The sequence below is a fragment of the Harmonia axyridis genome, chromosome 7 (assembly GCF_914767665.1).
Source record: "Harmonia axyridis chromosome 7, icHarAxyr1.1, whole genome shotgun sequence".
Classification (NCBI taxonomy): domain Eukaryota; kingdom Metazoa; phylum Arthropoda; class Insecta; order Coleoptera; family Coccinellidae; genus Harmonia; species Harmonia axyridis.
In genome coordinates, this window is record NC_059507.1 from 20,865,128 (window position 1) to 20,881,365 (window position 16,238).

General features: G+C 33.2%; 1 protein-coding gene across 10 annotated transcripts in view; it reads left to right on the forward strand.

The window, feature by feature from the left end:
• The window catches only part of LOC123683889 (leucine-rich repeat-containing protein 24-like), a 191,281-nt gene that overhangs the window by 66,613 nt on the left and 108,430 nt on the right, over positions 1-16,238 (forward strand). For 5 of the 10 annotated variants that reach the window (XM_045622884.1, XM_045622891.1, XM_045622892.1 and 2 more), the window contains exon 1: positions 4,817-5,016. The exons of the other annotated variants lie outside the window; for them this stretch is intronic. The gene's annotated coding sequence lies outside the window, so the exon portion shown is untranslated. Of the gene's footprint in view, positions 1-4,816; positions 5,017-16,238 lie in introns of those variants that run through there. 10 annotated transcript variants of the gene reach the window in all.

Here is a 16,238-nt window from a genome sequence, read left to right on the forward strand (position 1 = left end):
AGGTATCATTTCTATCAAGGCTTGGTTATCGAATTTTACGTATTTTGTTAGAGAATATCCCCATCATTACGATTTTGGCTTGTTATTTCCAATAATAAAATTTAATTTCTCTCCGCGTTTTCTGGGAAACATACGGAAATATTGAACTAGACTGATTTATGTGAGCCATCCAGTACCTACTATTCAGCTCAATATCTTATTTACGATACTGCGTTGAAAGCGTTATTGCCATGTTCATCCGATATACTTAATTCTACGAACCATACAACTGCTACATGGAGCAGACATCAACTAATCTGTGTAAATATTTACAGATGATTACACGTACAACTATTCCGATAAAAATGGCATTCACACCATGAATAAACATCCATTCCAAAGCAAACACAGGGTATTTTCCGATAGTTTCACGATTTACAAAAGGATTAAATGTGTCAATTCTATTTGATGATCGAATTATTGCCAAATTCAAATCGAATTCACGATACGTGTTCAGATATGCAGATGATGGCGTCAGAAATAACACTCGAATTGTGTTACATAAACCGTCATTCTATACATAAAAAAATTCACAGAATATTCAATTTATTTATAACGATTTCGTTGGTTATCATGTCAACACTGTGTATTATTTTTTGACATTTCTCGTGTCATTCGTGTTCAGTAGGTTATGCCCTTTAGTCATGAAAAGATACACGCTTCAACAACGTTAAGAAAGTGTTAAATTGTTTCAAGAATCAGTGCTGAATAATTTAATCGAAAAATGTTATTCAGTGATGATGCTCATTTTCAGTTGAATGGTTATGTAAATAAACATAATTGCAGAATTTGGAGTCATAATAATCCACAGGATATATGGTTTCAAAAAAACGGTGCCACCTGCAACTCAGCCAAATACAACCTTTCAAATAAAAAAAAGTATATGTCTCACTGAATAATTTATATGCCTTCTTATATTTTGAATTGGATCATAGTAATTGGAAATCCCTAGACAGGCTCCTGAATTAGAGGTCTAGACTGGAATGACAGGTTCCTGTGCTCATTTTAAGAAAAAAGTCCTATAAACAAACTCTTTGTTTTCGAGATACAGGGTGTTTGTGTTAGATTTTTTCTCAAGTCTTCTTTGCGAAGCGCATTTCCTTCACAAAATTTTCAACTTATATTTGCCAAAAATATTCCAATTTCAAATGTTTGAAAATTTACAGGTTAATATTTTTTTTCTGGAACAGTGTCCGCTTCTTTCCTCCAGAAAATTTTTTTGGTGGTCTACTGGAGTTTAGAAAAATGTACAAAGAAGTACACTCTTTCATATCTTGTAATTTGTCGTTTCTGCTACCGATTTCGAGAAAAATATTTCAGAAAATACCCCAGTAATCCACAGAAGAAAACAACTCATTATAAAGACCCAGCTAGTATGCTGTGATGAATGAATTTATTAAAATTTTTGGCACTTATTCAACCAATCTGAACCGAAGATCAATGGAGATAACCGATATAATCATCTTAAAGAAGTAGGAAATTATCCAAGGAATTTCTCAGATTCTTTTGTACCTCCAACTTGGGAACATCCTGTATAATTATTATTGCCGATAAGTTGACTCAACTGTGCAGGTGATTTTGAGCTATATTCTATTATAGTTTTTTTCCCTGTGCTTTATATCTTATTTATGTATAGCGATTAGTCTTATTATTAATTGTTAACGTTCAAACCAATCGTGAGAATATTAAATTCTGAGTCTCTTTTCAGATTTTTTTTATGTTTGGAAACCTTTTTTCCGGAGAAACAAGAAACCACTGTGTTGAATTCCCATTTTTTCACAAAGTTGTGCTCAGTCAAGGAACTCAATTTACTTTCGACAATTTCTACGCTCCAGCTGGTATAATAATAAAATTATAAAAAATTCTTACGGGTGGTATGGGAACACTATAATAAAAAATCCTTCAGGCAGAAAGGTAGTGTTTACGGAGTGTAAATTATGGCCTAAGGCCTGTTAAAATGTTGACTCTATACCCTATTCCAGTTAGCTTAGCTGTAGGCATCAAAATCAATTCAGAACATAATGATAAACTGAATCGTTGCTTTTGTCTTTAGAAATTATATTGTAGATGAGTGTAGAAGAGATGTTGTCAGTGCTCGTTTCATCCTCATTTGTTGCTATTGGAAGCAGATGTAAGTGAGATTTCTAATATTGACAACTATGTCGTAAAACCTCATGATCTCTGAAAATACAAAGAAGGTCTCTATTTATGGGTTGTAGGTACCACTATTTTAAACCTATTTTGTTATTTACTACCCGAAGCTTCTAAGAATTTGGTAATGGGATATTTTGACACTTTTGGGTTCTTAGAGATCTGCATTAACACTACCTCAATGGGGAGAGTGCTGTTACATGGCAACTTCAACATGCAGAATCGGCTTATAGTATCATCAATGGTGTTAATGCTTATGTCACTCTTGATTTCCATTTCTTCAAGTGATAAGGCGTACTGTATTTATCTTGTTAGGTCCCTTTTCCTCAGCACTCTTAGGTAATTTTCAGACATGGTTCATTGTTCTCGATAATTTTTTTGTACCTAATTCTGATGATATTCATGGAATCTTATTTTATTTTATTATAGCAATGAATGTTATTGAAAAATACATGTGCCATTTTTTGAGCCGTTATATTTATGTTGTTTAAGAATAAGAACGACCTAAAATGTCATCGATTTGAACGTTCATCTTTGTATGTAATGATCACTAAATGAAAGATGCCCTCAATAAAAATTTGATTGAACTGGTGCATTATAAACAAGCAGTTTTTCACTAAATATAGTTTCGTTTCTTGTATGATCATAATAAGCAGCTTATCTCAAAATTGACACCAAATATAGGTACTACTGATTATACATAATCAGATTCTAATAATAAAAATGAGGTTTAACACTCGATTTTTTCGAGTTATAACGATCAATATAACTCATGTCGTCATCGTTGTGTAAAGTTTAATCGCTTTATCTGGAAATGTCACAGATATCTCCCCTTTTTTTAGCACTCCATCCACAGATTGGCGCTTATCTTATCAACGGCTATCTGTGCCAGGTTAACATCGGTCTAACTTTAATTTTTACAAACTTCGATCCGCCTCGATCATCGGTCTCTTTCCAGTGGCGTGGCTAGGCCTTGGGAAGTATTAAGAAGGTTACTCTAACTTTTCGATTTTTCATATCGAGCTACAAAATTGTTCGAAGGAAATCTCGAATTTCTCTTATTCAGATTGTTTTAAAATTAGACGTGAACCTTGGATGACGTGTTAGTATGTCTAATTAACTGTCGTTTGAGCCATATTTAGTAATAACCAAAAATCAACAGTTTATGAGATATTTGAGTTCATGTGTTTCTTAAAATATTTTTCACCTTACTTTATTTTACGTCAATTTTTTCTACGTTGACCAAATTTGATCAAGATTTTGGATTATATTCGTGGTCAATGAGAAGTCCAGATTTAACACCGTTAGAATAGACGAAGCAGCGAGAAAATTGAGAGTCAATTTCAGGCTGAAAGTAACAACTTATGAAATATGAAAGAGGGCACGTACTTGTATAAGGAGTGGTAGAAATCAATACAAACTATTCATTACTTTCTTGTCTTTCTCATTTCAAATCAAACTCTGCTGAAATAAAACTAGTGCCTGTATTGTAACGAAAACTTTTTTAAGAAGTGAAGAAGGAATCTGGCAAGTTTTCAAAATAGTTTTTTCATACATAAATTTGGAATTCGAAAGTTGCAGGCAAATTTATATTAGAAATTTACTATACTTATCTTCATTTTTTTAAATCATACTAATTCTTATTCAATATCTAATAAAGCATAGTTTTGCTTTTTTCATACATGTCATACCTTTTTTTGATGACAAAAATCCAAAATTTACTTCAAACTAGGTAGAAAAAACGTAGTAAAAATTGACGAGAAATTAAGTTAGGTGAGAAATTTTTGAAAAACACAAGTACTCAAATATCTCGGAAATTATTGATTTTCGGTTATCAACAAATATGACTCAATCGACAGCAAATTATTGATACTAACACCTCCTTCAAGATGAACGTCTTATGAGGAAACACCCTGTATATGGGACTCATTTAAAAAAATTAGGGGCTATACCTCAAATAATGAATTCGGCATTCTCCATATGGAAAGTAAAAGCACAAGAATAACATTCTCAGATTCCCAGGTATAATTCCCAAAATATGCTTTTGAAGGAACAAGCAGATGTAAATTCATCACCGCTATTGAATATCTTCAGATAGTTTGGAAATCCCAGGCGGCAAATATCCAATAGGTCTACCTGTGAAATTTATTATGTCCGTTTTAGTAGTGTTTTTTCTGTCAATGTTCAATTTTTTTTCACCTATATAAGTTGGTCTACAAGCTTTGTTTTGTTAGCAGTCGAACTGTAACCTGATGAAGCAACAGTGTTGGCCAAACAATTATCGCAAACATCAAAAGATCAGTGGAAATTCTATGTTTTATTTAGGTATCCATCAAGTAAGGACAGAATCCATTGAATAATGGACAATGAATACATAATAATCCAATAAGTGAACAGGTCTCTACATTTCATCGCAATTTCTGTAATTTTGTGCCGGTAATGGTCTCAAAAATACATAATAATACTCCTGGAAAAATGCATTTGTTGATTACGAATTTGTTCGGGAAGCTGGCGAACACGCTACTGTCTCGATCGCACGCCTACTAAACCAGCTTCAGGTGATTCACTCTTGTTGCGCCGCCATTGTAATCTTATGAATCACGTTCTGAACCATTCGATTCCTATATCACAATGTGTTCTGTATCTGGACGGAGAAAACCGGTCTTCGGTTTTTAGTAGTCTCGAGGTTTCGAAGGAATTGCTAGTGTCGAAGGAAGATGTCGATGGCGTTTTGTATAGATGCGGTTGTTCAGAGAGTTATCGGGAGTTTTTTGTGAGTTTGTGCTGACAATTTTTGGATATTTATTTTACCGGATTTACTATAGGGTAAGTCTTATCTAAGTTTCGTTCTTTTCGCTGTTATTTTATTAGTTTTATGCAGATGTGTGTGATCTCAGCGGTGTGTCAACGAGCGTTTTGAATGATTCGGTTGAGTGATTTTATTATTTATGGTTCACTATCCGGTGTTTACTTTGTTCATATTTTTATTGTCTGATATTTTATGCCTCTTGTTATTTGCAGCTGTGTTTATCGCAGTGGGATAGGTCAAATATGAATTTGGTTTGGGGGTCTATCGTTATTCGTTTCTTTTTTTAGCATTCGTTATTGTTGTTATTCTCCCTTTGTTCAATGCAACGATTCAACGAAATATTTGGATATCCATAGTGGTATAATTTTGTCCGTTAACCTGAAAACTTGGGTTTTTTTTAATGATTTTATTTAATTCAAATGAAAAAACATTATAAACCATATTATAAAGTTTATAGGTAGTGTTATTTGTGCTTGACATTCTGCTTCTTCATTCTTCATTGCAACTGTATTGTTCTAAAAGTAATACAGGGTTACGACATAAAACAGTTCGGCCTAAAATTTCTGTATTTACAGGTTTTTTCGGAAATCACCGAGACATGTCCGTTTTTATGTGAAGGGTTATTATTTCCCTGAGCGGGGTGGAAACTCCCTCATGCATCTTTAATGGTACTGGGGGTTGAAGGTTTTGCACTCCTAATAATATTCTTGTTTGATATTAATTTGGGTGGGAACAAATAGATTACAAATTAGTAAAGACCTTTTAACGAATTTTTGAAAGAATTACAATTGATAAAATGTTAAAATTGCCTACCCTTCATTCCTAAATTGTGATGTTGTGCTTGTTCACCGTTTTCTACAACATTTCATAAACTAATATGGGGAATACATTACCGAAAAAACTTATACTTACTGAAATATTCCACTGAAATGTTCTATTTGGGCCACCCTGTATCTTTATTCATACGAAACGAACCGAATCATGGGATTCGGCCGAGGATTCGGCAGCTTTTACTCAAGCGAAAATGTAGCTTTGTTTCTTTCATACTACCTACTCATCTCTTTGTTTGAACCGGCTGTGTTAGTTTTCATGAAATGTTTGGATATCGACAAAAGTTCTTAAATGGCTCACTCATGAATCACAGATAAGTCTGGAGAACAGGTATCGTTATGGTGAAATTATTTATTAATTCTACCTGGATAATCATCCAACGATATGAATAAACTTTTTTAGAAGACAAGAAGAAAAGACGTTGTTATTTTATGAGATACAAACGATTGTGTATTCATCGATTAAGTTAATTGCATGTTATTTTCCAATTGTCATCCGGTTTGATATAAACAAACGTAACGTTGGTTCGAACACTCTCTTATGTTGTTCTCGTTATCGAAACCTCTTGAGGGAAGCAAGATTCAGTAAATAAAAATCATTGATTCCATAATTTAACATTATTCTTATTAACACATCTTTATCAATTTTTAACCGCAATCATCTGTTCACGCAGGACAGATTATGTAAACATAAAAAATAACCATAACCATTGCTTCTTTCGCCTTCATTAAACTTCGATTTATTTTCGTATATATTTTTTGCCAGTTTTCATTAAGGGTTCACCGAACTCTCAATATCAACAAGACTAATTAAATCCGAAACTGAACTTCGGATTCTGAAGTTCAATGATTTGTCTCTAGATTGTTCCAAAACTTCAAACGCATCTTTATCATATGTAGCTACCCGATTTTTCTTTGAAAGTGAAAGATTTTCTTTCAGGTACGTACCTTATTGTAAACAATAATAAACAACTTCTCCATGTGTTCGTCAGTAGAAATACCGAGAGAAATACTGAGAAAGCATGCAGACGTCAAGGTTTTGAATCCTAAAACGATGTGCTTCATTAGATATTTCTAAAAATATTGAACAAAATATACCTCAGGAATTTTCTCCATTCATAATTTGGTTGTTTCAAATCAATCCTTAATCCAGACTCCTCACATTTTCATAATTTCAATTTATTAAGCCCCTATGGGAGATTTTCTTTTAAAAAACCATTTTTCCTGATTGAGACTCTTTATGGTTGGCGTAGTAAACGAAATTTATTATACAAAACTCGAATTTAACGATCTTTTCATCATGAAAATTTATGGTGATGTCGACTGCGAAACAGTGGAAAAGTATTTTGCTTATATTTCAAATTGGAGCGAGTCTAATTTATGTTGTTTGTAGGGGAGAATATCAATTTTTTTATAGTGGAAATCCATGAAAACTGGGCTTCTCGAAACTGTTATATAGGGTGAGTCCTCGGGGAAGTCGATAGTGCTTAATCGGTCGATAACCCTTGTAAGTAAATTTTGGCCTAAATTATTTTTGACTCTAGAGGCTGGTCCGAAAGTGGTGTAACACGATACCACCATGTTGGAATGAAGAATGCCCAATTTTTATATCATACCCATAATCTCCATGAAATTCTGATTTAGAAATACCCCTTCTGTCATCATTTATCTGTGGTACTTTTCGACGTAGAAAAATTTTATCGATATACTTAATGGTTCTAACTAGAGATTGAAAATCGTTCGAGATAATTGTACGATTTTTTTCAAATTCTCGAAAAGTATTCAAGTCTTCTGCAAATTTATGGATCACTCTATAGGTGGTCCGAAAGACTGCAATATTTTGAAAATTACCTTTAAATGTCAATAAGACCATTTATTGGCATCTTCATTTTTTGTTGTATCTAAAATGAATAGTTTCATGTTTTGTACGAGGGCTGACAGTATACTTTTCACGCATACAGTTTCAAAGGGATAAGATTACTCAACTCTAGTTAGTACCTATTAATAATATCTGAGATAATATCGATTGAAGATAAGCCAAATCAAAAAAATCAATATTTGGAAACATTCATTTTGACAAAATAAAATGGAGACCACGTGAACAAACAGAAACATAGTCTTAATTCTCTCAATAAAGAGTTCGGAATTATTGCATATTTTCAGCTAAAAGAGTCTGAATCCTTATACCGTTACAAGTATTTATTTAATACTTTTACATTGAAATTTTCATAATTCTCGAATTGATACATCGAGTTCTCATTTCAAGATGATCATTTGTTAATATCGACCCATATTTTCAACATTCAATATTCATTTCTATGGTTCTGTTCTGACAACATACACTGGAATTATAACCAAACCCGAAAGATTCATGGTCATGTATATGGTTTTATATTTTCGAAAAAAATATTTTTTTAATGTTCAATTACGTCTTCTATTCTCAAATTTTCTTATTTGATATTTAATAACTCGATTCAATTGATGTTATGTTATGTTTAATTACTGACTGCCAACTTCTAATTAAAAAAAAATTCACAATACTTCTTGGACAGAATTAAATTTGAACCAGAATTCTCCAACAATACGTTGAATCTCATCGTTCGATACAAATATTAAAATATAGACATCGTGATAAAATGATTCAGCGGTTTTTCAGAGAAACGGCATTCAAAAATGGATAATTTTATGCTAAGGACTGAACCCTGGGGAATACCAATGAGTAATTCACGCTATCGGGGGAAATTGAATGATCCCTCAAGGGTCCTTCCGATTTTTCAATTAATTCGTCTCTATAAAGTAAAAACATCGGCGTCACTTCTGTAACCACCACATTCCCAAGGGAAGATAATTAAGAGCGTAAGTCTGGTACAGAAAAGGGCGAAATTTTGCAGTAATTACATCAAGGGGGGAATATATTTCCACCGGAACGTAGAATGGGGATGATGAACTAATTAGAACTTCAAACCTCATAATCTTATAAACGAGTTCATAAATTTTTTTTTCTTCAGTTTCGGCGAACACCATAAATATCCCAAATTGCGTGGGCATCTGCCGCATGGTTTTGGAATACGTCTTGAGGGTGATGGATAATTTTGGGGGCGGCGGTACAATTTTTTTCGCCACCCTCACTTCCTGGGTAATGTTTCTTTCAACACTCGTTTGGTGTTTTCATTTCGATATTAAATCAGTCAGAAATAAAAATTCAGCCAATCTCATTTTAATATTCAGTGAAAATAAAGGTAGCATTTGCATTTCGGATGTTCAGCTGAGATTTGGAAAAAATACTACACATTAATATTTCCTTAGAAGATGTTTTTTCTGGAAAAATTTCCCTTTTGTTCTGCTTCCAGAATTTTTTTATTCGACTCATTTGTTCCCCATAACTGTATCAGATAAAAAAAGGTTATGAGAGACCAAAATGCTCCTAAATTAAACAAGTAATTTTTTCATAGTTTCCGAACTGCCAGTGTCGCACCACGAAAAAGTTCTAGAGGGGGCAAATGTTTCAAAAAAAATCACCCTATACCTAATTATGGAACAAATTCATTTTCTCAGAAGAAAAATATTTGGCAACAAAATCCTGAAACAAATCAATTTTTGTTTCACTTTTACCAAATTTTTATGCATTTGATTTTGGTACTTTTTGGGCAAGGTCTTTGTATCTTCTTTACAGGCGTGCAGAAAATTTCAAGAAAAAATTTTTTTTTTGAAAAATTAGTTAGTTCAAACAGGTTTTCAGTATGTGCACTTTGTCATAGCTCAATTATTTTGAGACGATGGTACCTGATGAAATTTGTCACCGAATGAAAGTCGACCATTACAGTTTTGTTCATGCACAACTTTCAACCCCTTTCAACCCCCTAACTCCATTAAAGGGTTCCTAGAACCCTTTACGAAAATGTAATGGTCGACTTTCATTCGGTGACAAATTTCATCAGGTACCATCATCTCAAAGTAAATGAGCTAGTGCACATACTGAAAACCTCTTTGAACTAACAAATTTTTCAAAAAAAAAATTTTTCTTGAAAATTTCTGCACGCCTATAAAAAAGATACAAAGACCTCGCTACAGATCCGGAATAGAAACACCAAAACTAATAATTCATTCATTCATCACAGCTCACTACCTAGATTTTTTCGATAATTTGGATTTTCCCGAAGATTCCGAGAGAATTGTTTGAATTTTTTCCCGAAATCGGAAGCAGATTGGCCAAAACTTTTTTTACATCACTTGAAATTTCGAGCAATCCACCAAAAACAGTTTCGGGGGAAAAATGTGGTCACTGTTCCAGATGAAATATCACCCTGTAGGTTTGCAATCGAAAATGGCATATCACGTGATGTCAAGTCTAAATTACCAAATTTAAGTTGAATATGGAGTGAAAATAAAAAAAAACACTTGAAAAAATCTAACTTCAATACCCTGTATCCCGAAAACAATTTTTTGTGGGACCATGCTTATAGGACTATTTTTCCTTAGAAATATCCGAGGAACGAGGAATCTCTAATTTTTGTTTGAACCTCCAATTTAGAAGCACCCTGTAAATTGGTTTGTTTGACAATTAAACTGATAATGAGCGAATAACCAACTATTTAGTAAACCAATCACCCCAAAAAACCTAAACTTTTCACGTGATACACTAATATGATCCAATTCTGAACCATTAACGCTGTGTTGTCCAATCTCTTGCAAAATCGTCGAGTTGAATACGATTGGGTGGTGAGCATCCACAAGTTCAAAACCAGTCTCTTCTCTAATACGTGTGAAGTGTAAAGTGGGTGCTAAGCTCATTAGCATAGTGCTGTTCTGTCCTTTGAAGCGTCAATTGAAATGGGTATCTACATATTTCCAAACACTTTAGCCAAGCTTTATTTTCCCCAGGGTGTATTTCCAATTTTGCCAGATTTTGAATAGAATTCCTCAGACGTCTATTCCTATATTTTGAAGTATTTTATATTTTTGTTACAATTATTTCTTCACTTATACATCGGTACTGTTATTATCTTTTCTTATATAGTTTCTTTCATTTCTATTATATATCAATAAGTTTTCTGGTTTGATAATTTTTCAATTATTTTTTGAAGACACCAATTATTTTTGAATAAATAAATAAAATAAAAACTAAATAACTTGGCTGATGTGATGATCGTAATGTAACTGAGGTGAGATACTTATCAATTATTTTCGATCGGAAATTCAGTGCTATGAAAAGTATAGATTTGTGATACGCAATTGTAGAGAGTTTTTTCGTTGAAATCGATTTCATTCGCATATCAAACACTTGCTAGAAGTAAACTGACATATTGCAGTACAGCAATCATCAAATTATTCAAAAAACGACAGAAACAAACAAAACAGAAGTTTTCTGGAACACCCTGTAACTCGAGAAAGTTTTCGAGTTACAGGGTGTTCTTGATAAGTATTAAGATATCTATAATCTGCTTTCTGATATCTTATTATTTTGAAAAAAGAGATCGGGGGTTTTGAAAGATTTTATAGTTCTCGATATGCTTTCAGTTAGCATCGAATTTGGCTTACTATTAAGAGGTGAACTTGCTCCACGATTTTATGGTCTCTTCACATCAGAGTTGTTCTCACCACTGCACCATCTTCAATTTGCCTTCAAGTTCTAGTATTTACTAGGATGGCTTAGAGGAAATTACATCCTCACTCCCCAGACTAAAAAGATCTTATTTTTAATCACCAATTCTTTAACATTTACTTTCCCCAATGATGGGAAAAAAAACCCCAAAACTGGCATCGTATAGCATCTAAAATGGCTTCTGCCTACAACAGACGAAGATAAACAACATATTAGGGTGAAAACAAATCCCATTCACTGAATGAGATTCCCAAAATAGTCTAATCATTCTCGTTATTTCTCAATGTGGACGAATGCAGGCAATTGAAAGGTGGCCTAGAATAAATTAACAGATGTTCCAGTAGCTATTTTCGTCTTCATTCATGAATGCTGCTGATTTATTGTTGCTGACTGTAAATGATTCAACCGCGTGCGAAGAAGTGTTAATTGATTGTATTTATGCTAATTTATTTGGATGCGAAATGAAAAATTTGCATTTGTTATGATAGTTGTTATGATATATTTAGATGTTTTAATATAGTCAGTGGCAATGTGATGAATAGTTCATTATTACATGTGCATTTTTGCGCGGCTGTATCAGGGGAGCAGGAAAAATCAATTCTGCCCGTCCGGCTGGGAAAAACCGCAATTTCTAACTGTGTGGAGCAGTTTGTGACCGCTCCGTGACTCCTGCTCCGGAAATCACAGAAAGCAACTTTAATTGGATAAGATCTGAAGTGGTGATCCAAAATTTAATTTCACTATAGATTGGTGGTGTAGGATCAGAGAAACAGGAAAATGATACTCTGTTAGTTCGCCGACGTTTCGGAAAAATTTATTTCCATCCTCAGGGCTCTACAAAATTTACGGAAAACATCATTTGCAACATTGATGAAGGTGTTTACAAAATAAAGGAAAGATGAGCATTACTAAAAGTTATTGACTAGAAAATATCACAGAAAGGATGGTCTGGTATAATTTATATATACAAAGAAGCATTATAAAATTCAAAACATTTTTAGTTTAAAATAAGAGTAAAAATAAAAAGTAATATAACACATATAGGTACAAACAAAGTACTTACAAGCTAGACAAATGTATCTTCCCAAAATCATCTTATTAAAATCTAAAATATTGGAGAATTGATTTAGATTTTAATAAGATGATTTTGGGAAGATACATTTGTCTAGCTTGTAAGTACTTTGTTTGTACCTATATGTGTTATATTACTTTTTATTTTTACTCTTATTTTAAACTAAAAATGTTTTGAATTTTATAATGCTTCTTTGTATATATAAATTATACCAGACCATCCTTTCTGTGATATTTTCTAGTCAATAACTTTTAGTAATGCTCATCTTTCCTTTATTTTGTAAACACCTTCATCAATGTTGCAAATGATGTTTTCCGTAAATTTTGTAGAGCCCTGAGGATGGAAATAAATTTTTCCGAAACGTCGGCGAACTAACAGAGTATCATTTTCCTGTTTCTCTGATCCTACACCACCAATCTATAGTGAAATTTAATTGGATATTTCGATAACTATTCGATGACATTTCATGAAATCATTTATTCGTATTTGAAAATTTTATTGGTTTATGGATTTCTCAACAATTCCAACGAACAATTAATTAAAATTCATCAAAATAATGTCCAATTCTGATCGCAATATCGAAATTTAGTTTCTTTCTGTGTTCCCCGAAAGTCACAGACTCGGTCGTAGAATACTCCATACAGTTAGAAATTGCGGTTTTTTTAAAGATTTTCCTGGATATTTTTTAAAGTATTCATTTTAGGTTGGGGTTTGCTTAAGTGACACCCCCTCTTTTTATACGGAAAATTGACTGAAATAATAAAAAACATAGATTCTGATTTGAAAATCTTGAGTTTTGATGAATTTGAGTTGTCCAAGTTGATGATCTTATGATAAACACCCTCTTCATCTTTGGTCCAAACTGCAAACAGTCTTATGATACTACGTATTTGCAGAATCGAAAATGACAAAGGTTTTTCTGAAAGAAACTTCTCCTGCAGAAATATTTGAAAAAATGTGAGTCCTCTTCGCCACTTTTTTTTCATAAGAACCCCATTGATTCATGAACCGTTGAATTTTTACCGAAGGCATGGCATATTGCTGAAATTGCCATCAAAAAAGCTATCTCATGATGCAATATACTGGGTGTGTCATTCGAAATAAGAAAGTAGTAGTCTGTTTTCGGTATAACGGGAAGTTGTAGAGATCTGGAAATATTTTGGAGTAAAATATCATTTTTAGCAAGGTATGGCAAATTCTTAAAGCCAAAAAAGCTATCTGATGAAGAAATGATATACCTACTGGGCTTGCCAATTAAAATTAAAATGCAGTTGTCTGTTTCCGGTAAAGCCGAAAGTTGAAGAGATCTAAAAATATTCTAGCGAGTATTCTAGGGAGAAAGATCAGTATCAAAACCCTAACGCTCAAATTTTCAGCACAAAATTATAATCAGTTTTTCATAAACGTCACAGTGAATCACCCTGTATATCTTCAATGAACTTTCAATAATAAAGAAGTTCCTTCTCGTCATAATCGAGCTATTATCGTCATTCTTTCCTTGCAAACTTCACCTGTTGATCCCTACAGACCCCTCTGCGCTCTCCTGCAAGAAGTTTGCTGCAGTGTTAATAGTGTCACGTGACGACGCCAAGAGGCGAGATTCGTTCCCAGATTGCAACATGTAATAACAACGTTCAAACGGCCGTTCTGGCTGAAACGCCCATGGTGTTATCTCTTGCATTCATCAACACTGGGCTTAGAATGAAGGAGGAACTTACTAGACTTCCTTATCTGCGACGTTTAGTCAGATTTGATTATAGGCCTACCCTACAGCCATTTCCATAGGAATTTTCGCCAGTCTTTCCACTTTCAAAGGCAACAACGCGGAAATTTGAATGGATAGAGATTTTCAAGGGCTCTGCACTTTGAATTGTACGGTGCTTGCAAGACAGAAGTGAGGAAATGTTTTATCCGTTTTGTTGCGAACGAAAGGACTTTGCATTGCTTTTTAGGCTTATTATTCGGAATGGGAAATTGTAGTTTTGTTTAAGAATAGTTTCCGACTTGTTCAATATTAAACTGCAATGGGCTCCTATTCCAACACGAATGCGAAATTCGAACGCGTGAGTGTTGGAATTGCCTTCTGCCGTTGCAGAAGGCAATTCCAAGTATAAGTATAAGAGTATAAGACGATATTTTCTCTATTTCAGTCAAGTTTTGTGAAATATTGTCGATATTACAATAACACACATTTAACTCCACCAGAATTGAGAGAAATTGCGAATAATGTTGCAAATCCTTTACTATATCGAAATTATATTATATTATATTGGCAATTATTAACGTTTGTTGAAATTTGATACGATTGGAAGTCAGTATAGACATCCACAAAACGAAAAACAACTGAAAACGATGGTGTAATGAGCTCATACAGCACTGTTTTCAGAACTGTAATGAACTCATTACGATACTGAAATAGATAAATGATATTTTCTCTATTCAAGTTTTGTGAAATATTATCGAAATTCAATGAAAAATTCAAATTATACATCCTAGTGATTTTTGTATTGTATCTTTGCAGTTGGTGTGCCTGCTACGAAAATTGACAGATCACGGAATTTGAAATTGAATTGTACGTTTCGAATTTTGAAATAATTTATTATTAAGCATTAACTTCGTGAATTATGTCTGACGAAATTTATCATTACCGAAATCAAGAGAAATTGCGAATATCAAAATGATATTATATTGACAATTGAAGTGTGATCAAATCTGATAGGATAGGAAGTCAGTGAAGACAACCACAAAACGAAAAATATAACTGAAAACAATGGTGTTCAATGATTTCATTACAGCACTGTTTTTATTACTGTAATGAAATAGAGAAAATAATATACAATTCGACAGCAGTCCTAATATTCATAAATAAGAAATGATTCAGGTTATTCTTCGTGAACATGAGTCAATTTTGTATTACTGTATAATGTATAATAAAGAAACATTGAATACTACTGCTGGTATTCGGATATCATATCGCTAGAAATCTGGTGAATGTTTACAGGTACCGTAATATAATCAGATCTGACTCCGTTATATACTTTTTCCTATTTCCTCGATTGCAATTACCACTTCATGGACATCGTTTCGAGTCAATAATGTAGTGAAAAGGAAACGCTGACCGTTTGGTAAGCTTTACCGGAAACTGAGTATCATGACTGCTTCGAAGATCGGAAAAAACTAGTTCGAGGGATTACCTCGAAGAGGACGTAATGAAAAAGAAAGACTAATGCATTTCCTGTGTTGTATCTCATTACTTTCAGTCCACCGAAAAATGACGATCTACATCGAACACAACTGAATTTCAAAAGCCATAATACAGAATTGAATTTGACTCATGAAATGAATATCTCAATTAACATGAAGCGGAAACGTTTCGATTGTTTATATTCAGTTAATTACGTGAATAGGTACAACACACCAAACTCTCCATTATAGTAATGAATAGTAGTTCAGTTTTATTGTACGGAATATGATATGTATAATATTTAACATAAAATATTCATGAATTTAGTATTATCAACAACTCCATCCAGAATAATGGGATCAAGTGTGCGTTAACGTGTGATTTATGGGATGGAACGTTTTTTGAACGAGCACTGAAACGTTTTATGGAGTCATAGAATTTCTGATGAGAGATGCATCGAAATAGTTAGTGTCATAATCATCATATTCCGATTTTATTTTTGGAATGTTGTTTTCGATGCAAATAATTCGTATGTTTCGATATGAAATCAA